At 41.0% G+C, this 22,746-nt stretch overlaps 1 protein-coding gene across 5 annotated transcripts in view; it reads left to right on the top strand.

Moving 5' to 3' along the window:
- PDZRN4 (PDZ domain containing ring finger 4) overlaps window positions 1-22,746 on the top strand; it is a gene marked incomplete at its 5' end in the record, with an annotated part of 251,105 nt that overhangs the window by 182,949 nt on the left and 45,410 nt on the right. The gene's annotated exons all lie outside the window — the stretch shown is intronic.

Here is a 22,746-nt window from a genome sequence, read left to right as displayed (position 1 = left end):
AAATCTGAGTGATGAGATTTTCATACAAAGGCTGCATAAACTCATTGGGTAAAACTCTGCAAGTCAACACCTGATGTCACCAAAATGAATCTCACCTTTTGTATACACTCCTCTATATTAAAAATATTTTATTGGTGGGGGATTCACAGGTTTGTTAAAAGCAAAGACACACCCACACACTCCACACACACACACAAAAACACCTTCAGTATTCTAATTCAACACCTTTGAAAGCCAGATGAAATAATTACTACTCACCTGAAAACAATCAGAGATGAAACAAGTCTAACTTCTTTTCGGACTCCTTAATGAGATTGTTACCAGAGAGGAGGCCATGTCTAGAGTTCACACCCAAACCTCTTCAGGTAGCAGGACAAAAAGCAGGGGCTTCAACAATTATTGCGACTTATGGACAAGTTCATATGGGTGGAAGTTGTCTTTCAGATATCCTGTTTAGGGCTTCATAGGTAAGATCCCGATTAATACAGAATGTACTCCAGCCCTCCATCAGCTTACCAACCACCAGTACTACCTCTGCCTTTTCTGGAATGAGCTTCAGCTTGTTAGTCACATCGAATCCACATTGTATTCATGTTCCATAGAGATCATTCAGAGGTTCTGTAACCTCCTTGGCATTAGCAGGAAAGGAGAGAGCTAGGTTTCAAAAAAACATTGATAACTCCCAACTTGCAACCTAGGGGTGACATCTCCTTGGTTTCATGTAGATGGTAAAAAGCATGGGGGACAAAACAGAGGCTTCAGAAACCCCACAGACCAACAACCAGGGGATGAGCAACAGTCCTTCTGAACCACCTTCTGGGAATGTTAAGTCAAATGGGACTGTAATATAATTTCCCTCCTTAGAGAAGGTTGCCTCTGCCTACTCTAACTGCATCTTATATTTTGATTTTGCATAAGTCATTCATAAATGGACCTCCAGGAGAATATTCTCTCTTCTGCAGACATTTAGATGCACAAGTGATCACTTCTGCCTCTCTCTACAAGGTTCATAGCATACTACATCACTGGACATAATTAATTATGAATTATATGCTCTTGCTGTGTAAGGCATATCAACAGAAATCCTATTTATGGTTCTTTCAGCTCTCCAGAAGCCATTGTAGACTTCAATTCTGATACAGATGAATGAAGCAGGGCATGTGAAATTCCACACCACCAACAAAGGGGATTGCCTGCAATTGAAAGTGTATATCCTGGTTTATTTTTATTTTTTTTAAGATGTATATGACACTATAGTGGTTAAGAATGCCAACAGAAGTTATATGTCAGTGACACAACAAATAGATCCACATAACCAAACCCTAGACAGACTTGATGGTGCAATACTTATATTACAGAAGATGAACTTCAGAATGGGGACTCAGGTGGCTTCCAGACTGCAGCTCCCGAGCCAAAAAGGAAGCATCTTTCCAGCTAAGCCTGCAGTAGCTGTGCTAAGCTTGTATCATCTGGGAATTAGTCTTTGCAGATTTTATTTTCTCCAGAAGCTACATCTGGGAGCCAGGTCCATCTGTGGTGCCAACTGTGTGTGCCAACTGGTGACCAAGCACTACGATGCTCTCCCCCCCCCCCCAATTGTGAGTAAATTTGGCAACCACATGCAAGTTCATTCCAGTGATAAATGGTGGGTAAAATAAAAAAAACTGCCAACATGAACTTAGTAGACACTATCTGTTCTTGGTGTGTATTTAGCTTTGTTCTGTTATATGCATATTTTTAAAACAAGGTTTTAGTTAGTCCTATCATAGGATGAGTGATTAAAGAAATCTAATATCTGGGGTGCATTGTGATATAAGAATTCACCAGAGAATGTTGCAAATATATTTCTGACCAAAATGGTTCTTATGTTTGCCCGACAGTTGCAAGAAGACTCTCTGGAAGGGAGTCAAGTCTTCAGCTGATGGGCTTTGTATAGGACCCAAAAAAGGAAATTGGCAAAATGTAAAACCGTCCCTAAGCTTTCTCCATTATATCAGTGAAACTGAAGTTTGGGATTAAGCTGCATCCATGATCTAAAGGAAACAAATGTTAACTATATCCGTCTACTTCCCCCTTTCCTAAAGGAAAGCAGAACAATGTTTGAGACCAGTTTAGCTGTAGGAGTTGCTAGAAAGAAGCTTACAAGATGCCATCCAACAATCTTAGGGACTCCACTGCGGCTTTTTGTAAGATTTACTCCTTAGCCTTTTCTTCTCCCAAAGATATCCCACAAGGCAGAAGAAATTTAGGGTCAGAGTTTTCCTTCTCCTAGCTGGGCTGCCTTCGCAGGTTGATGAACCCCATCTTCCCCTCACTTCCCTCTACAGCACATGCAGAAACCACCTTCTTGATGGTTAGACCCACTATTGGTCTCATCCGCTCAATCCACCAGAGCCTGTCTTCACATGCAGGGGGAGGTCCCTAACTCACTGAGGGTTTGGGACTCACAGGTTGCCCTCACCTGGTTTAGCTGCACAGTCAAAGCTGTTTCCCGGGGTGTGGCCACTGTGGCATGCTGACAGCTTCTAGGAGCCACAGATAAGAGCTGAGTGCAGAGTGAGGACCAAACTAGTCCAGAAGGAATACAGTCATTGAACTGATTGGTATTGTGAGTGAATTTAAATAGAACCTATCAGACCAGTTTTAGAACTGAGTAATAAGCCTATCTGTATAGATATTTATTATAGGCTGGATCTACGGTGATCTGGAAAACGTTATTTTTTATATTTAAAAAAAGCTATAAAAAATCTCCCAGTGCAATTTCCCATTGGCAAAAGATCACTGCTTTCCAGCACACTCTGGTGTCACATTTTTAAACACATTTTTAATGTTATAACTCATCAGTATAGATTTGTCTATAGTCTGCCATAGTGAGAGGTGAACTGTGACACAACCATGTGGGCTGACTGTGGCAAGCAGGTACAGCAAGATGATAAGCAGCAAATATATATGTGACCTGCATTTTTGTTTCTTAGCCCCTGTGCTGTGTATGTGCACTAAACATCCAACCTTCATTTCAGTGTCTTAAAGGGGGAAACTAATCTATCCTGTACAGATAGAGTTGACTGACTACAATAAATATGTTCATTTTGAGCAATTTTAGTTGAATATCTGTAACTGTTCCACAAGTCTATGAGCAATTTTAAGACACTGACTCATTGCTGTCTTTTGTCTACACCCTTCTAAATTCACAGACGATTGATATAGCTGACCATAACAGCTTAGAAGGAACAGTTACAGCTGAGCATATCCACAGAGATGCTTTAGAAAGTCTTAATGTTCAGAAATCTAATATATTATGGAAGAAATATCAGCGTTTGCTCATGCAGAACAACAGCTATTTTAATGAAACACCTTATCTCTTTTCAATTTTATTTTTTCCATGAAATACCCAAGGGCAATAATCCACTTGCCAGATTAATAGCCTGAAAAATATTACTTTGAAAGAATTAAACAATTTTGAGCTAACTTCTATGAACACATTAAGGCACCGGGAAACATTTGTCTACACCATGTCTCAATAAATAAGAACTAACGCTGAGATTTGTTCTTAAGATAAAAAAATGTATATGTATTCACTAGCTCCTAGTCAAAAATGTGTACAAGCAAGGCACAAGGCAGAGCAGGGAGAGGTATGCTTATCCCTTTCACCTTCTTGTCGCTTCTGAGCTCCAAATTGATGCCACTAAACCAGGGGGACATCAGGGAGATATTGCGTGGCTCTCATTAGCCCCAGCCAGCATAGCTGATATTCAGAGTGATGGGAGTTGTTGGCATCCGTCTGTCTCAGGGCACAATGGAAGAGTGCACCTTTGTGGGTGAAGTCAGATTGTTGGAAGGTTGCAGTGCCTGCTGTGGCTGTAGAGACCAATATCGGAGGTACATATTTTGTTGTAGCTAGGGCAGGTGAAGGCGTCCGGTTGTGTTGCTGCAGGTTTCTTCTGTCTGTGCTCCTCCCAGTGGCCATTCCTCATCTGGTTCCAGTTATGGATACATGACCCGACTGTCTTGTCTCCAAACTTGCCACAGGGCAGGGTTGATGTTGCCAGCCTTAATGAAACATTTGTAGACATCTTTGAATGCAGAGCTGGTCTGGCAATGGGCCTGGTGCCTGAAGCCAGCTCCCTGTAGAGCACATCCTTGGGGATCCTGTCATCTTCCATTCTGTGGACAATGACCAAGCCAGCGTAGGCGTCACTGAGACAGGAGTGTGAAGATCATATGGAGGACCACAGATTCTCCAGATGATTTCCCCTGCAGGGTTCAAGTGGACATTGTCCTTCACATGTGTTTGAAAACCTGTTGCAGGACAGAAAAAAAGCTGAGGGAGTGATTTCGAGAGGAGAAATGAGTGGTGACTTTGTGCTACAAATTGTTCCCTCCCAACTGAAGCTGCCTAGGAAAAGCAGTCTGTCTAGGGATGATACCTAGCAAAAGCAGCCATTAGACTTTTTTCACACCCACATATTTCCATATAAAACTTGTGGTTCTGTCCTCAGCATCACCAGTATTGAAGCAATGATTCTTCAACATCAACTTTGTTGGACTGGTCATGTTGTGCTGATGCCTGATTATCGTCTTCCAAAGCAACTACTCTATTCTGAACTTAAAAATGGAAAGCGTAATGCTGGTGGTCAACAAAGAGGTTTAAAGACTATCTCAAGGCAAATCTAAAAAAATGTAGTATAAACACCTACAACTGGGAAACACTGGCCTGCAAGCACTCTAGTTGGAGAACAGCCTTTACCAAAGGTGTCATGGACTTTGAAGACACTGGAACTCAGAACGCAAGGGAGAAATGCGCTAAGAGGAAGGCACACTTGGCAAATCCACACTGTGATCAACTCCCGCCCGGGAACCAATGTCTCCACTGTGGAAGGACATGTGGGTCCAGAATTGGCCTCCACAGTCACCTACGGACTCATTGTTAAAACTGTGCTTACGGAAGACAATCTTAATCAGCTACGAGTAATCGCCAAAGAAAGAAAGAGATATATTGGAATACAATAATGCACTATTGATAAAGAGGTATGAACAGCAACAACCAATGTTTAAATTTTGGTTTTGACCATAACCTTTCCCACAGTCTGATATTATTATTTTTAAGTGTTTTGTTTTGCTTTGTTTGATGAACTGGAGATAACTTTGTATCATTTTAATAATGTATGTGGAGTTATTAATGAATTGTTTTCAAAGTAAATAATGCAAATAAATCATAATTTGTCTTGTTCCAATAAAACTCAGTTTTCCATGTCCTTGTTAAAGCTATTTTTTAATGGCTGTAGAAGAGCAGTAGGTGTGGTGATTGAAAAGGATCATGAAGAAGAGAACACACAGAGGTTACATCAACAAAGAAGAACTTTAATATAAAATGGTTTATGGTGGGAAAAACCATGCAGCAGGCTGCTGTTTGTAATGTGGAACTGAAAACTACAAGCACATTGCCTGGTAGCTGACTCAGGCAGTTCTGAGTATGGCTAGCAAAGACCATAACACACCATAACAATGGACTTCATTTATATCTTTAAAACCGATATTAAATGGACTGTGGTTTTAATTTTTTCACCCTATGGAGAATCAGGTCAACTAAGAAGGAACAGATTACTTATTGTCTCTTACATAATACTTTATTAGTCGCTGTCTTCTGACTATTGTATAATCCCGACACATTTTAATGAGAGTGTCTTGATCAGTCCTATTTTCTAGAAAAAGAGGTACCAGAACTCACCATGATTACCTCCCTTGTTCTCTTACAAAGGCAATGGTGTGTACTTGAGAGGTGCTGGAACGGAGATCCATCTGGAAAAAAGCCCTGATCCTTATCATGAAAAATAATAGTACCACTCTATTCTGCCTTGGTCAGACCGCATCTGGAGTACTGTGTCCATTTCTAGATATTGACAAACGAGAACATGTGCAGAGGAAGGCAGCCAAGATGATCAAGGTTCTGGAAATTAAGCCTTATGAGGAATGGTTGAGAGAACTGGGTATTTTTGGTATGGTAAAGAGGTAATGGAGAGGAGATATGATAGCCATCTTCAAAAATTGAAAGGGCTGTCACATGGGAGCAAGGTTGTTTTCTCCTCCACTCCAGAGGGTAGGACTTGAAACAATAGCTTCAAGGTTCAAGAAAGGAGATGAAACGTTGGGAAGAACTTTATGACAGTAAAAGCTGTTCAAGAATGAAATGGACTGCCTCAGAAAGTGGTGGACTCTCTTTGATTGGAGGTTTTTAAGCAGAAGATGGATGGTTGGTCATCTGCCATGGATGCTTTAGTTGAGATTCCTGCTTTGCAGGGGATTGGACTAAATGACTCTTAGGGTCCCTTCCAACTCTACAGTTCTATGATACTATGTTTTACTTGTATGGAAATGTATATTTATTCCTTTTTGTTTGGGGGATTAGACGCTTAACCTGGGAACCTGGCGAATACTATAAGGTTCAAATATCAAGGTAGGGAAATCTCCATTACCTATGTCAGAGATTGCTCATCTCTGACTAAGGGTCTTTACAAATTCCCGTGGCTCACTGGGTGGAGCCTGTGATTGACAGTGGGTGTCAATATCAACAGGCAGCCATCCTAGAAGTTTTTTTGGTTCCAGGTGGAGCTCAGCATACTAAAGAAAAGCTTTGTAAGTTTGGAACATCTGAGAGCTGAGCTGAGGGACTATTTAGTCCAGGGAAAGCAGATAGTGTTTGCAGATTTGCTCCAAAGGAAATATATTGGTTTTCTGTAACTTTTGCAATGTATACCATTCTCTTAAAACTCATTATTTCCCTGTTGTAGGAAACTTTAGGTCCTGCATCATAAACCTGATGTGGTCTCTCAAAATAAGCAAATGATCACACTTCAAAGCTATAATGCCTTGCTACCTTAAGAAGCTCCAGGGGAATCTGGAGGCTGTTTGAAAAGGGGCACCCTTGTGGGAATAATTAACCCTTTGTCCCGTGGCAGCTATTCTGTAAAGGGTTGCACTCTGTTAGCTGGTAACACCATACCCTCAGATAACACGGGGCCCAGGGTAGCTGGGAAGTGCCCATCACAACTCCCTAATACTTCTGTGAATGCGAGAAGAAACTCCGTATGCTTCTCCCCTTATTCTATATTCCAGAATCTTCTTGGTGATCACTCGTAGCTGAGTAAGATTGTCTTCCATAAACACGGTTTTAACAATGAGTCCATAAGTGACTACAGTGTGGCCGTAAGTGACTAATTGTCTTTTACGACTGCTAGGTGGTGACCCCACTGGGTGCGGTAATCCAGTCAGGGAAAAGGGGAGGCAGACTATGTTTAGGGCACCTTTTCTAGCCCCTCCCCCTTTTCAGGGTGAGCAGAGTGGATCTTAAAAAGGGCTGCTCAGTCATGGATGCAGCTGCCAAGCTGCTCAACTGCCTCGTTCATCGAGTCAGAATGACTGATTCTGTATCCACCACCCATGTGCCAGTTCATGACTAGGGGATTCCCGATTTTACGATCCTGCCCCCGTTACCATTTGCCGATCGCCATGGGACTCTTGGGGTTTGGGTTGGGTTTTTGGAAGACGCCTGTGCGTGAATTTGTTTTATGTGTGTAGATCAGTGCACGCTGACCAACGCACAGTCTTCGCAGTAGGGCTCTGTTCTGATGGCATGAAGTAGTCACGACAAACCGATAGATTCCTATCTGCTGCAGCCTTCATCAGCCTTCACAGCCGTTGTAACATGCCGCTTGTTATCATCCGCCTGTTCTGCCGTTGAGAACTTCTTGGATCATTCTTTGTCTAGCTCCTTCCCTTTGACCTTACCGCCTTGGGTGACCCTGCTGGGAATACGAGATTCCCGACAGCTTCATTCACAAGGGTCATACGAACATTCAAGCCCACTCGCCATGACAAGGTGATGATCCAGTGAGTGGGAGCTTCTCCCCTTATTCTATATTCCGGAATAATCACCTGGTAGCTCTGAAGAATGGGTTGCAGCTGGTAAGATCAATGCTGACTTGTCAGGGTCTGGTGCAGAAGAGATGTTAACCTGAATCCTTGGGACCCCTGACTTTGTCTCATATTGCTATTTACATTATGAGACAACATTGTTTCTCACCTGCTTTGCTTTACTTCTCTATCTCCTACACTTCCTTGCAAGTATTTGTGCAGATAGTAGATATAGCTTTGATGTAGAGTCAGCCAGGAATCGGTACTGATTTATGATTATGCCCTGAACACTATTTCTGCTGCAATAAGTGCATGATAGGAGATTGCCTGTAGTGTTGTTTTTCATTCCGGTGCAGACCTTAAAACAGGGTTGATTTCCCAAGAAAACATTCGATCAGTGTTTGTATACTTGTGTGTGTATATTTAATCAGAAACAGGCTACCTACCATCTAAAATGTTCAACTGTGAGAAGAGCTTGATCACATATCCTCTTTGAAGCTCCTAAAGCAATAATTGCAAACTTGGCCTGCATTTTCTTTAAATCTACAGTAAGGCTGTATTCCAAAAACCATGTGAAGTGGGAAACTTGCATTTAAAATGTTTTGTTCCATTTGGCCCAGTCCTCCACCTGGATTAAGGCCCACATTTTTTTTGCCTCTGAAAAACAACCTAATCAGAAGTAGCATTAGTTATGCTGGGATAAGAGCATCCCTTTCTCTAATGCCATTTGCACACAGCATGTTTCTGACCACATACAATTACAGTAAGCCTGCAACTTGTGTAGGGGTTACGTTCTGGGGATCCTGCCTAAACTAAAATTGTGTATAGGCAAAACATATTAGGTTCAATGGCAGGTGGGATCGCCAAAGTAATTTTCTGCAGAACCTTGCTCCCTTTCTGGAATCCGCGTGTTTTTCCATTAGTAGAATGTGCCCTTTTATTTAAAATGCATCTCCGGGTTATTTGTGGGGCCTGCCTGGTGTTTTCGCATGAGTAGAACGTGTGGTTTTATTTAAAATGCATCTCTGGGATATTTGTGGGGCATAGGAATTCGTTCATTTTTTATTCCCCCCCCCCAAAATATAGTCTGGCCCCCCACAAGGTCTGAGGGACAGTGGACCAGCCGCCTGCTAAAAAAGTTTGCTGACCCCTTCTCAAGACCACCTGCATTTGAAACCAGTTTACTGGTTCAACACACCAAATACCTATTCTTATAAACAAAATGTAAATACTTTTAAAAGTACATGCTAGAGCCACAAATGTCTTTATTTCAAAAATGAGGTGGCCCTTTGTTCTAAGTTTACAGCATTGCTATAGTTCCTACAAGGTATTTTTTAAAAGGTTATATGTGCTCTTCAATATAAATTGCTTTTTTAAAAAAACAAAAAACACCCCACCTGTGTCCAGTGGTACCTCGGGTTAAGAACTTAATTTGTTCCGGAAGTCTGTTCTTAATCCGAAACTGTTCTTAACCTGAAGCACCACTTTAGCTAATGGGGCCTCCCACTGCTGCCGCGCCGCCGCCAGAGCACGATTTCTATTCTCATCCTGAAGCAAAGTTCTTAACCCAAGGTACTATTTCTGGGTTAGCGGAATCTGTAACCTGAAGCGTCTGTAACCTGAAGCATTTGTAACCCGAGGTACCACTGTATATTAAGTGTACCCATAAGCAAACCTTTTGACCACCCTTCCTCACCCCCTGGTGCTTTCCAGGTGTTTTGTACCACAAGTGCCATCAGTACCCCAGCTACCATTGCCCAAGGGTCAGGAATGCTGGCAGTTGTAGCCCAGAATATCTGGAGGGCACCAGGTAGGTGAAGGCCTTGCCTTACCTGCTGAAAGCATACCATGCAACCATTCTCATTGCTACCATATGAGACTCCCCTCAGGCATGGTTCAGAAGCTCCAGCTGGTACAAAATGCTGCAGCTAGACAGTTGGTGAAGACAGACTACCACCAACACATAAACCAGGTGCTCCAGAGCTTGCAGTGGCTTACCATATGCTACCAGGGCCAGGTGCAAGTTTATTGTAGGATACCTTAAGGACCACTTGATTGCCTTATTTCCCTGCCCAGTCATTGAGATCTTCAGTGCAGTTGCTGTTAGTGGCCCCATATGGCTCAGATACAAATCTTACATCCACCAGGAAGCGTGCATTAAACAGTGTGGGCCCAATTATTTGGAACTCCCTCCTGGCTGGGGTCAGGCAGGCCCCCTCCTTGGTAAACTTCAGTTGCTTTGGTGAAGACATTAAAAAAAAAAAAAATCAGCATGCATTTAAAGTTAACTTTTCTAATTTCATTGCTATTTTTAACAGAATTTATCCAGTATATATCTTTTGTAACATTATTCTTCACTGAAACTTTAGAAACTTTGGTGTTAAACAATATATAAATTGTTGAAATATATTGTTCAAAGGATAATTCATTCTGTTTCTTCAAAGAAGTGTTGGGGGTGAGTGGAGAACTCAGGTACGGTAACAGGAAAATAGCTACAGACTAGAGAATCCTTCCCACACTGGACATTAAGATCCAGCTTTTAACCAACTTCCAGTGAATAAGTGGATACCTGGCTGGCCTGTCTCTGCTGTCTTGCAGAAAACACACCACTGAGAAGCACTGTGCAAAGAAGGCCAAGTACAGAGACATGGTGTGGGCACATTAAGTCTGGGGGGGACTTTATTGAATTAATTAACTGGTTTAGTTGATGATACTTCCCTTGGGAAGAAGAAGCTGAATGAAAGCAATAAATGAAATTAAAATACTGTAAGGTTTTATTTAAAGGTGACATAAGTTACACGTGTAAAGAACAGGACTGAACCTTGTTTTTACAGTTCTGGTCTTGACCATCCATGTGGTGCATAGAACAGGCGCTGCCTTGCTTTTAGAGCACGGATAAGAAACCTGGAGGAACAGATTCTCCCTGGCCTATCCATCTCCCCAAAGTTCATAATTTGCAAAAGTGAAGCTGTTTAGATGAGAGTTGCATTGTTTCTTATCTCACAGGCTAGGCATCCTTCCTATTGGGAAGTGGGAGATCACCCCAGAGACTTCTCTGTCTCTGGAGCAACCTGCCATTTGCCAAAAAGACAGGCAACAGTAGATCAAAAACAGTGCATACTTGGCTCATGTACAGTCATACCTTGGTTTTCGGATGCCTTGTGACTCAAACGTTTTGGCTCCTGAATACTGCAAACATGGAAATGAGTGTTCCAGTCTGAGAACTTTTTTGGGAAGCTGAACGTCCGATGAGGCTTCCACGGCTTCCGATTGAGTGCAGAAAGCTCCTGCAGCCAATCAGAAGCCGTGCCTTGGTTTTTGAACATTTTCAGAAGTCAAATGGACCTCTGGAATGGATTCCGTTCGAGAACCAAGGTATGACTGTATTATTCTTCCAGCCACAACACTGGCTTGGTTAAAAGCTGTGCACAAGGGGGACATAATGCAGCTTTCAACCTTGCAGGTGTCCATTGGCTTATGATATGAGAGGCTGCCTGTGAGACAAAGAGGAATTATGTCGATAAGAAAAAGAACCACATGAACTTTCTCAGCATGTGCCTCCCATTTCGATGCTTTTTTGTGATTGTGTTGTGTGGCATTGCTTCTTAGTTCCAGGAAGTACTTTGCTGGAAAATGAGAGTATCTTGCAGTTATGGGAGAGCACTTAGGAAAAATCAAAGCGAGTCTGGTTGCAGCCCCCTTGATCATCAATTGGCCGTTCCTGTTCTACAGTACTAAATATATTTTGGAACATAGATACCAAACCCCATGTCATTGGGCCCTGAGAAAGTCTAGAAGCAGGGACCTGCTAGGAAGCATGAACTGATGAAATTTAAATTATCGTTTATTTTTTGTAAGACATTTTGAAAGGCAGTAGTTCTGCAGAGTCTACAAAGACTCTTCGCATTTGAATCATTAATAAACAAACCAAAGGCTTCCCCCCCCCCTGAAGCTCACACACGCATAGTCAAGTGGTACTTTGACATAGCATGTTGTCATTTTTGATGAGTGCAGTATGTCTGAAAATTATTTAGGAATCTTCTTCAGTAACCATATAATAAGAAAACTAACTTATAAAGCTATATCAGCTACAATGAAAATTAAGTATGTGTTTGAAGTAAATTCTTTTAAAGCAGAGTAAAAGGCATTGATTCATGTTCTGCACGAAAATAGACTTGAGACATTTCTCATAGAAACGTATCCGTGGGAGTCTTTAGAAGTAAATATTCATATTCTTATGGTTTTTCAGACTTTTTCTAGGCACTTAGAGGACTAACACCTCAATTTCACTTCAAACACTTGCAATACAATACATTAACCAGCAGGAAGTTACAGGCTATTGTAATGAGACAGGAGCCCCTGCTGGTTAATGTATTTGCATTGTGTGTGTTTGATCTGGGGGGGAAAGTCTTGTTATTAGCTCACTATCTCTACCTAACTACGCTCTCAATTCTAGGCTTTTTGCAATAACAAAAGACACACTTGGGATAGCGTGTACTGTGTACAAATAAAGTTGCTTTCTGTAGACTGTTTATTGATCCATCTAGCCTAAGAGTGTCTCATATAACCAGCAGTGGCACTCCAGCAAGTGCCCTGCTACCTGAAGATGCTGGAAAATGAACCTGGGACCTTCTTACATAAAGCATGGTGCTTCACCCAAGGAGCAATGACCCCTCTCCACCATTTTATTATAATACAACCCAGATGTAAGAACCAGATTTCTAGCTGTTGTTTCCACCTTGCATTTTCCGCTTTTGCAACAATGATGAAAAGAGAAGATCCTGCCGGGAAGACAGCATATTATTATGCTAAGGATGAAAAATAGTACTAAGAGGGATGAAGGCAGGAGGTCATCTAGTACACTTTCAGATGTTGAGGTTGCCAGATTTCCCTGGTGGCCTGGCCTTTTTACAGCAGTTCCATGTCAGTGACTAAGCCCAACAAGTGTCAGGGCAAAATCAAATAGCAGAATTGATTGTCGAGAATGATTTATAGACTTCTCCTTCTCCTCAGGTGCAGAGTATTTGCTTAGATTTTGCAGTGCCATTTCAAACCTGCACGAGACATTTCTCTTCTTCTAGGAGCCTCTGTTTTTCGATTGCCCTTCTCTGTGCTGCGAATTCAAAATTACATTGTCCACTGAGCAGCTGATTGTTCAGGGAAGATGCATCTTATTGGTGGAAGCATGTTTCCCACAACTATTCTTCACAATCAGTACATGATACACAAGGGAAGTGGAGCTAGTGGGGAGTGAGTTTGTGTATGTTTTACCCTCAAAGCAACTTGGATGAAATTTTATAAATGACAATTTTATTTAAAAAGTATCTAATATGTATGTATAATAAAACTTATATGCAGTGCTCCAGAGTTCTGAAAATTCAAATCCAACATACACAATAGGAGAGAGTCATGCAGCACTCAGATTCATCCTCAAAGCCTTATATTGACATTTGATTCTTCTTTCTACAGTCGTCTCCTTCCAGTCCCTCTTCTTATCCTCCAGCCAGCCAGTCTCTGGCATCCCCTACTTCTGCATTTTACCTGGTATGACTTGCCAGCAGGCCCCAAACTTGGTAGCCATAGTCTAGCATTGACATGGGCAAATGATTATTGCTCCCCAATAATTTATACTTATTGGGAAAACATGGCCAAATGGCATAACGTCTACTGTGAGCAAATCACAGTAGTACTTCGGCATATGTTTTGCTGAATTGCTTTCAAAAAGATCCAGGTAGGTAGCCGTGTTGGTCTGACGCAGTAAAAAATAAATAAACAAATTGTCCAGTAGCACCTTAGTGACCAACTAAGTTTGTTCTGGGTATAAGCTTTTGTGTGCATGCACACTTCTTCTACAAAAGCTTATACCCAGAACAAACTTAGACACATGATCAGATCAGCATATAGGAAGCATGGGTTATACAGATACTTTCAGAGTTCAGCATTTGGTAAAATGGTTGTGTGATTTCAAGGTAATTCAAGCTACATTTACTATGCTACTGGTCTGTCCACATTAGGCAGCATTCTGGTGAACTATTGATTGATGTTGGCTTGGTTTCAGCATCAACCCACATCTTCCACATGCCAGTACGGTATGTGAATTGGGTCTGCATTAAAAAAATAAATAAATAAAATAGCCATGGACCATTAGAATATGACTTATATTTATATCATACTTTTTCTAAGTGCTCAAATCAGTTCACATGCATTTTATATCTCAGTATAATTTATGACAATCCTGTTAGTCTAGCCATTATTTGTATGCCCATATTAAAGATACAGTAAGATTCAGTTTATACTATGAAAACTTATCATATAATATATTAATTCTTAACTTGCTACAAGATCATTTGTCACTTTTGCCCTTAGTTCAGCTATTCCTCTTGAAGTAAAAGGTGTTCATGTCCCAGCTGAAATTTCAACTCGGTAATTTCTAACTCACATCTCATGTCACCCCAAGGCTCAGTCTGACTGGCATTCTGATCATACCCCTTAATTCCTTGTTTTCTTTAACTTCATTCTGCAGGTGACAGTGCAGAGCATGAGCTCTTTATTTAAGCATGACAGAAGAAGCAAACCTTGGGGTACATCAGCTAGTCTCATTAATAGGAGACAAACCAATGCTGTATTGTGTTTTTAATATTCAGTTGGGAGCTGCCCAGAGTGGCTGGGAAAATAATAAATTATTATTATAATTATTATTGCCTTTATAGAGCAAGAACTCTGGATGTGTCCAAGTGCCCCCTGCCAACAGAAGTATGGTTCTTCAGTTTTGAGAAGTACCGTATTTTTTGCTCTATAAGACTCACTTTTTCCCTCCTAAAAAGTAAGGGGAAATGTGTGTGCGTCTTATGAAGCGAATGCAGGCTGCGCAGCTATCACAGAAGCCAGAACAGCAAGAGGGATTGCTGCTTTCACTGCACAGCGATCCCTCTTGCTGTTCTGGCTTCAGAGATTCAGAATATTTTTTTTTCTTGTTTTCCTCCTCCAAAAACTAGGTGCGTCTTGTGGTCTGGTGTGTCTTATAGAGCAAAAAATACGGTAATTTGCTCTGGTGGGAACAGGTCTGCAGTCAAGACCAAAAATACTTAGGATACCTATCTGAATTGGCTCACAACCCTCATGGTTACTCCCAAAGACCACCTGTCCTCCTGGTGGGAAACTTAATGCACCCAACCTCTGGTTGTTTAGCATACCAATAATTTGTTATGAAATCTTCTCCTACCTTTAGCCTCTGTCTCAACTTCGTTGTATCCAAAGTTAGTCATATACAGCATAGATCCCTTGAAATGAATAGGCATCATTTCAATAGGTCTTCTCAGAGTAGAACGTATTGGCTGTAACCTTGTTTTCCCAAGGGACCACTTTGCTCTATGATCATGGAATCTAAACCAATTTTTATACATCAGGAATAATAGTACAGAATTTAGTACTTGAAATTTATATATTGCTGTATTGTAAATTGCTTTCGGATGTCTCATGGGAAGTGATTGATAAATGAAGTTATTTTAAAGATAAATGAAGTTATTTTAAATAATAATTCCTAGGGTAGATTGTCCCAACTACAGCTAGCCCCCTTCCTCACTTTGTCTACCTCATTGCCTTGCCTCTCCTCCATGTCTGTTGTTTTCTATCGGCCAGTCAGACACCATTCAGAGGCACAAAGCCACATGTTCCCCCTTAAGGGAATTTGTCTACCTTTGAACAAAGTTCGCAGAGTTGAACTGTATTTCAAGGGACTTGAATCCAGTTCCTCTCCAGACGGGATTCCCTGGATGAAGAACAGAATACAAATATTGAAAGGTAGACTGCAGCTTGCATTCAGAGACTCATGCCTAGCTACTTATAGAGCCTCATTATGCAGCTTGTGACCCCAGAATCTCAGGTCATTGTGAAACTTCAGAAATTCTCTGCTCTCTAGGAGGAATAGGAAATTAGAAGCATTTCAGCTCTTCTGTTTCTCATTGTCTGTTCCTTTTCCAAGATCTTGCTTTCTCCCCCCCCCCCCCCGCCCACATAGCCCAAACCCCTGCTATTTGCATTAGCCTGTTGCATTGAGACCTCCATGGCAGCCTATTAGACCCCTATTACCCCTCCCCATTTCTTATTTGACAACAGGAATATGTGCCACCTCTGTGAATCTCTATCACAGACACCAGCAAAGTATAAACTGCCAATTCATTCAGCATGGGATTGAGGAAATCTGTCCTTGTGTGTTGTTTCCTGTAACAATTTTATTTCCTTCAACCATTCTAGTGATTCAAGCTCCACAACTATTTTTATTCTCCTGTCCCTTCTTGGCAGTGTGTGTAATAATAAATGAATTTCTTCTGTACCCAGATGGGAATTCAACAATCTTTTGCTAATCTCATCTAGCAGTTAAAGCACAGTGAAACTTCTCTGTGCCATGCCCAAGATTTCAAAATATCATGTGTCTCAGGCAATAACATGTTTACACACATGTCAATGTGATCGGGGACACATGTAGACTCGATAACACTTGGGCTCTTAGCTATGAGGCTGTAGCAGAGTTGCATTAGATTCCCTTGTAGATATTTTTTGTGTTGCTTTGTGTGTTGGAATAGATTTTCCTGGCACTTTCCTGGTCCTGACACGGCCAGGGGGAACAGTGACAGCAGTGACAGATGTATCTACTGCTCCAGGAGCCTTGCTGAACATGACAGAGTATCACTAGGCGTGGATATGCTCACAGCTAGTAAAGCGCTACCTCTTAGGATTAGACTGCCAAAGCTGGCAGACTAAGCTAGTCTTGGTGCCAAGTGATCTTGCCCAGCTGTTAGGAGATGTCTGAGTCTTTTCTGTGTTGTTTCATGTCAGCAAAATGGGTGATGTGTGGCTGTAGGTAGCTACATCAGGTTTTCTTTTGAGCTGATTCCTGAAGTGGATATAACTCTTAAGAAAGAATGGGGGGGGGGGGAGCTGCCTCATGCCTTACTGCACTCCATAAATGGATAATTTTAATAATGTGCCAACAGCAGCAGTTTGAAGTAACTCAATGAGTAAAAAGGTCACCATGCCCATAAGTTACTCTAGCATTTGATCAGCGGACTCCTTTTTTGAAAGACTTTTAAGTCTCATTATTCACTGCTTATAAAGTCACTTGAGATATAAAAAGACTTTTTATAGTAATGAAAGAACTCCCACAATTAGCCAGAAGGCAACCATCTATCTTTTTAAACTGCTCAGCTCAGAGAAGACCTGGAGTTTCAAGCACTGGTACAGGATGAATTGTGATGACAATGATAAGTTGCCCATTCATATGGCTCATATAGTCCTTGCCGTACAGCTTGTGGGTCTCCCCCCCCCCCTTTTCTCTTTCCCTCCTCCATTTTTTTAAAGAAAGATGTTTCTGAGGAAGTGTTGGGGCCTATAAATAACACACAAGATGGCATTTATTATAGGTAAGTTGAACATGTCTAATTTGATCTAATGTAGCATTTAAAGCAGCTAGCAGTATGGTTATTCACTAAGGAAATCGTTGCTTTTCTTATGAATGAAACTGAAATATGATGTTTGGTGTAAAACAAGGAAAGTGGAAACTTACATGGAAATAGTCATCCAAATTCAGCCATCTTCCCCCTTACCTATGAAAACACCACTATATACAACATATTTCACAATGGCTACGTAATATGTGGGCCAGTAAATTGCCAAGCAAAATAAAGCATTTTTAAGTTTGTAATAATTGACTGAGAAATTCTAATTATGCTAAATGATAAATCCATATATTTTATGTGTATTAGAGCTAGCTGAATTCATATCACCATAAGGCAGAATTACAGTAATTAAAAATCAGTTGGTCAATATAACATGCAATTTGCATATTAAATACACTCTGGGCTCATTAAACCACCATCTGGGAAAGCCTAGAAATGTGGATTATCATCCGGATGTGATATATGCAGATTCTACATTTATTCCAGTTTCCTGACACCCCATTATGTTTGGTGACAGCATGGCAGTGCTCCCAATACAGTCTGATACAACCAGAATTCTTGAACAGTGGCTGTTTTGACAGGACATCTGGTGTGATAAGCTAGTGAACTTGGAAAAATGGGGAACCCCTACAGAAAGATATATGTATATAAATAGGAATAGTGATAGAGCCGGGTGATTTGCATACTTTACATGTTTTCTCCAGTCTGGATAGGCACTCCTGAATATCATGCTGTTCCATACCCTCCAACTTTTCTCCAATGAAAATAGGGACATCCTATTCAATAATAATAATAATAATAATAATAATAATAATAATAATAATACCCTGCTGATCTGACTGGGTTGCTTCAGTCACTCTGGGCAGCTTCCAACATATATAAAAGTTAATTATCTCCTTGGTTCGTGTGTTGCATTTCTCCATACCCTCCAACATCTCCTAAGGAAAAGCAGGACCTTCTGGGATCCAATCAGAAACCAGGATGGCTTCTGTAAATCCAGGACTATCCCTGGAAAATAGATACACTTGGAGGGTCTACTGTTCCCTTTGTGCAGGTAAATTTCACAGGTAATGAAAGCTTTCTCTCAGGCAACACTTTAGTTGTTGATACAACTGGAAGAACCATGATGCTTGGTCATATACATATTCTTGTTAGTGTTGACAATATCCAGCGGATTCCCTTTTTTATTATTATAATTGCTCTCTTCTGCTTAACTCTTATGGATGGAACTGGAGGCCTAGGAAACATGAGGATCTTCCATTGGTTCTTCTAGATAACTATTGTCTCTGCTGACCAGCAAGCCATTGAAACAAGGACCTTATGGCTACATCACTGAGCTATGGCCACAACTCTTCAGGTTGAAGACAATCTTCAAGTCAAACTGATTTATCCCAAGGATAAGATAGTTGCTTGTTGTGTGTCAGCATATGTAGTACTGGCTAGATAGAATCTCAAAGTGGAGTGTACACTAACGTGTCCCTGCCATGGAATTTTGCCAGTGAGGTTTGGCTAACTGTGATTTGTTGGCTTTGGGGAAGCAAGGTGTTTTGTTTTGTTTTTTGCCCAGGTTTCTTAATGTCATCTTTTAGGGTGTTTTCAAAAAACAAACAAACAAACAAACAAACAAATCCTGAAGCTGTATTTGTTCTCTTACTTGCTTCTGTTGCGGCTGCTTTCATATTTATTGCAGTTTGTGTTTTATTTTTATAACTACCATGGCCTTGCACTAATAAAGCATGTTGCAAGTACCTGTAATATACAATAGCAAACGAAGAAGCACTTTTCTTAAAGAGACAGTTTGCTTTTGGCAACACTGAGCCAAACTCAACACAGCAAAACAACAAGAAGAGTGGGCCTCTTGCAGTCTAAAAACAAGACAGAAACCAACACAAATTTGTTGAGGTTGTTATGGGTTTGACATTGGAACCACAATTTATCATTAGGATAGCACTGGATAGTCATTTTACTTCCTGCCCTTTATATCATCTATTTATATCTCCTCTTCCTTCCCTGTGCTTCATTTCACAAATGTGCTTGTGTGCTTGCCAAAGATATGGTTTGACTGCCTTTGGGAATGGCAGTGGGCCAGGGCCAGTTGGTTGCTAGAGCTAGCATGTGCATGTGTGTGCATCAAAGACAAAAAGAACCCCCTGTTTTCTTGTTTTCTGATATTGATAAATTTATGCATGTGGCTGGGTTTAGAGAGATAATCAAAGGGGGATGGCTCCTTTCCAAGCAGCGGCCACCAGCCACTCTGGGGAACTTTTTGACAAGTGGCCCAGATTTCACAGTTTATCCAAAAGGCGAAGAGTGTTCATTAAACAGAAGCTTTATTAAACAAGGCAGTAATATGGTTTCTATGTGGGGAGATATGCTCTTTACTTAACATTCACAAGTTGCTTATGGATTAATTAGCCCATCTGCTCCAACAAATGTATCCCAACCTCTTTTGTTGAGACCAAAGAGACCAACCGCAGAAGCCAATATTTTTATGCTCTTTATTAATTGATTACAGTTATATCCTGCATTCTACCTATGGAATTCAAGGTGAGGTACTTGCGCTTTCTAAGCAGCCACCTGCCCCACCATTGACCTGACTTAAATCTTTAACAACATATGTATCCTCGGCCTCCTGGATTCTATTTGGGGGGGGGGGGGATGTGAAAACATTCTAGAAACAAGGTGTTCTTTTTCACAAAACATACCCGAAAATTATATAGTCTGCAGTAAATCTTAGCAAGAAAGAGACCAACCTAGCCCCATCCATTGGCCAGAGAATGAATAGGTGCTTGCTTTCCTCTTCCTTCTCCATTCCTTTTTTCATTTCATATCATGTCTATTAGATTGTGAGCCTGTGGGCAGGGACTGTCTTACTTTTTAGTATCTGTTGGCACTTAAATTATTTTTACTTAAAATTTTCAAACTCCATTTCTAAATGTGTGAATTCTTCAAGGGCAGTTCTTTATGCTCTGAGAAGCAGTCTTGGAGAGATGATGAATCCCTAGCTCAGAAAGGTAATCATAGGCAATGTTTTCATCCTGCTCCCAGTGCTGTTTATCCATGTAGATGGAAAGGTGATGGAAGAAGCCCTAAAATGGGAGAAAAAGCAGTTTTGGGACAAAATGAGGGTGCAAAGGGCAGGCCTGCAGGCAGCATTAAAGCCCTCTCTGCACATGTTTTGAGTGATACACCCAGTGCTTTCTTTCAAGAAAAATAGTTGCCAGAACCCATCATGAAGTTGTTACGGTAAGTTGCCGGGCAACTCGGGGCAGCCCTGAACAGATGCTGGTTTGACAACAGCTGTGTTCACCACTGGTGGAGGTTCTAAAAACTACGACAAGCTGTCTCTGTATCTGGTTTGGCAGTCGTCTTTGGTTCTGGTGCAGGTCAGATAAATGCATCCCCACCTCCCTCGTTCTTTTAGATTCAGGCGGATGGCTAAGGCAGCCTGGAATGGCCCTCGTGCAAATGTGTGCAAGTGTAGTGGTAGAGGCCCAGCTGGAAAGCTTAAAGCCTGCTACCACTACACAGGAGACAAATTGAAGAAAAGGAAATATGAATTGGCCCTGCACCATAGCTTGACCAATCGCAGCTAGGAGCTAGGTGGAGTCATAGATCTAAAGAAGAAGAAGAGGTGTAGACTTTCACATGCTGGCCAGCTTCCATTTTGACTTGAAATGTTCATTTTGGGCTTCTCAGAAGTATATAAAGGCAAGAAGTGGATGGAGTGGAGCACCAGTCTGCAATGTTGCGCACCTGAGTGATGCCAGAACTTCACTCTGGCACACTCTGGCTGATAAAAAAGAGCACTGCATACACCAGTTGTGTTGCCGGTGCTATGAATTCATAAGTTGGAGAGCCAACACTTTGATTTTTAAGCTAGACAACCTAGACCCTTATATGACTAGAGATGAGCACTTGTTTCACTGGACGAGGGCAATCATCTGCAGCAAGTAACTAACTGCAGGATTCTGCATTTTGCAACTACCACTAAGAGGTTTTATCCATTTGCCAGGCTGCTTACCTTAAAAGGCCTTTCTCCTTTTGCTGTACCCCTGTCTACCTGTCCTATAATAATATAGGCAACTGGTGCTTCAGGGTCCCTGATATAGGAATCCCTTGAAAATGCTAGATGCCTTAGACCAGTGTTACATCAGCACATCTGATGTCCACAGCACATGCTCCAGGCAATCCGATATTTCTACTGGTTTGTGCAAATGAGAGGCGCCATAATGGGCTGTGCAGTCTGCCCACCTGCTTTGAGCACAGAAACCAGGCAAATTGGCACTTTTCTTTTCCAGTGAATGTTTTTGTGTAAAGTAGAGCACACACCAAAAGCATGAAAAAGTCAGTGTAAGAGACATAGGGGGTCTGAGGCATGTGCTGACGCCTTTCCTTTCCCCAAAGGTAACTCTTAATGGGAACACATTGTGGTGAGATTTGCTACCAGGTAAAAAAGACACTTTTCATGCTAGGAGCAAAGAAGTGTATTGCAAACTCCATATGCATAGCAATAATAATAATAATATAATATATATATATTTTTTAATATTCATTGAGGAGATGTTAACTGCCATTATATACTGCGTGTATCTTTTCTTTTCTTTTTTGCCAAAATTGGCAGGATTTCTAAAATGGGTGACCTTTAGTCAGAATAACTAACAGTGTTGATGAACTTCAAATGATGATTAAAAGAAGATGGTTGTGTCCTCAGTGCTTTACATCCTCCAAGGAAATCATATGAGGATGGAAGCATTCTAAAGGTCATGGGATCCCCCCCCAGCCCCGCCCCAACTTTGAGGTAAAAAAGAAATGTTGAGGGAGAGCAAATTTAATTGTGAAGTGAAATACTTCTTGTGTAGTCATTAGCAAGTTAGATTTCTTCCTTGCAGCAGCTTTTTCAACCTAGTAGTTGGTTCTACATTCTGCTGCTGTGCTCTTTTGGTTTTGGTTTACAATCATAAAAGGGGATTACTAATTTTATTTATTTATTTTGCCTGTGATTAAACATTAATGTAACAATGCTACATTACATTGTCCACTAAGAGTGTATTTCTTAGCTTGCTTCTTTTTTATTATTATTTGAAGACAATTTTATACAGTCTCAACATCAGAAGGTTTTACAATGATAACCCAAATACAGTCAAGAGCATATCTCATATGTTTTCAGTAGTACCAAATTCTTCACTCCCCACATACCCATTACTCCCCTTCACCCATGTGTGATCTTCTTTACACAACATTATTCCTCATTGTGTTAACCAAAATTTATGTTTATTATTCCATATATATTATAGTAACGTCTTGTCTCCTTGCATGGTTTGCCTATTGGATATTAAATTTAGGCTCTAAAACTTAATCTTTCTATATATTCCTTTAC

Source organism: Podarcis pityusensis, assembly GCF_964106645.2.
Source record: "Podarcis pityusensis genome assembly, chromosome: 10".
NCBI lineage: Eukaryota > Metazoa > Chordata > Lepidosauria > Squamata > Lacertidae > Podarcis > Podarcis pityusensis.
The sequence above is the reverse complement of the archived record's forward strand: the minus strand, read 5'-3'. Positions and strand labels throughout refer to the sequence as shown.